This window comes from Zophobas morio, unplaced genomic scaffold (assembly GCF_036711695.1).
Source record: "Zophobas morio isolate AGI-343-1 ecotype UQ-CSIRO unplaced genomic scaffold, CSIRO_AGI_Zmor_V1 ptg000012l, whole genome shotgun sequence".
Taxonomy (NCBI): Eukaryota; Metazoa; Arthropoda; class Insecta; order Coleoptera; family Tenebrionidae; genus Zophobas; species Zophobas morio.
In genome coordinates, this window is record NW_026972117.1 from 13,174,112 (window position 1) to 13,176,063 (window position 1,952).

Consider the following 1,952-nt stretch of genomic DNA (forward strand, 5'->3'; position numbering starts at 1 on the left):
GATTTTATTTTCAAGCCCGGACCATTGATATAGATAGACCCATGCTATGGTTTGACCAAAGGCCGGCGAACAAGAGATGGCGTACCAACATTCGGCCGTCTAAAGTCCCTAGATTGCTAAAGTAACGCGAATAGGCGCCATTTTGGCTCAAATAAACAACCGCCAACTTTAAAAATGAGGACAATAATTGCTGGTATAATCAGTTATGACTACGAGAAATTACGAGTGTCTAACAATATGAATGTATTCTACGTGTTTTGGGTGCCTAAACTTTTATCTTAAAATAAAGTCAAGATTTCAAATTTTAATCATTCTATTTATACACTAACTAAAAACAAAATTAAAAATTAATTGACCATGTCAACAAGGTTTCGTATTCCAAGACTACGACTACTTTTATTGATTTTATTTTTTGTCTCCAGAGACTTATTTTTTAAAGAAAAATGAAGCCTACATTTCAAAAAAAACGTTGTCATCTTGTGTATAATATTGTGACATGTACGGATGCGTAATTTGAGATTTTTCAAACAGATGATCAGAACGATTTGATGCAACACCCAGGCATTTTAATTGATTTTTGTAGAGCAAACACTTTGACACACTTGTTCACAAACGTCAGTATCAATTGTCAAACGGCCATTTTGGCTCAATTTGTGTCTGTCTTTGTCTAACACACGGGCCTAATGAATCGCGTTACTTTAGTAATCTAGGGACTTTACGGCCGTCAAACGCCGGCGAAAAGCTTGGACACTAATCACGCGCATATGCAACACAAATCACAGCAACAATACATTTAATAAATCTACCACTCGATAGAGGGAGACGAAAAAAATGTACATTTGAATGAAGTCAATTTTTTTTGGAAACATTTTGAAGTTTTTCAGTTTTTCAATTTTTTATTTAATTTTTCGAATTTTCAATTGTAGCTCGTTTATTTTTTCGTTTTTTCAATTGTACGAATTTTTTAATGTCTCAATTTTGTAATTTTTCAGATTTAAATCATTCTGTTTTCCAGCTTTGTATTTTTCAGTTTTTATATTCTAAATTTTTTAGATTTTACAAGTTTTCGAATTTCCATTGTTTCGTTTTTTCAATTTTTCAATGTTTTAATTTTTCGTTTCTTCAATTTTCAAAGCTTTTGTATGTACATATGAATAAAGTCATCTTTTTTTTTTTAATATTGAAGTTTTGAAGGTTTTTGGTTCTCAATTTTTCAATTTTTTTGATTTTCCAACTTTGTAATTTTTCATTTCTTCATTTTTCGAATTTACAATTTTTAGATATTTATTTTTTCGTTTTTTCAATTACATATTCAATTTTTAGTTCTTCTGCTTTAATTTAAAATTTTTCTATTTTCCGCCTTTTGAAATTTTCAATTTTTCGCTTTTTGATTTCTGTTTGTAATTTTTCGTTTCTTCAATTTCCCAGGCTTTTGTACATATGGATGAAGTACTTTTTTTTTTTGGAAAAATTATAAAATTTTAAACGTTTTTGGATCTCGGTTTTGGAATTTTTTGATTTTCCAGTTCCTTAATTTTTCAGTTTTTCGAAATTCCAATTTTTTGAAATTTTGTTTTTTCATTTTTTCAATTCGATTTTTAGTTTCTCTGTTTTAATTTAAAATTTTTCGATTTTCTGCCTTTTGAATTTTTAATTTTTCGTTTTCAATTTTCCAAGCTTTTGTACATTTGAATGAAGTCAGTTTTTTTTAAGGTTTTTGGATTTCGATTTTCCAATTTATTGATTTCCAACTCTTTAATTTTTCGTTTTTTAAATTGTTCGATTTTTTCAGTGTCCCCATTTCTAAATTCTTTGGTTTTTTAAGTTTTCAGATTTAAATTATTCCGTTTTCCGTCTTTGAATTTTTCAATTTTTCAGTTTTTATTTCCTAAATTTTTCGGATTTTATAATTTTTCGAATTTTCAATGTTTCGTTTTTTCAATTTTTTAATG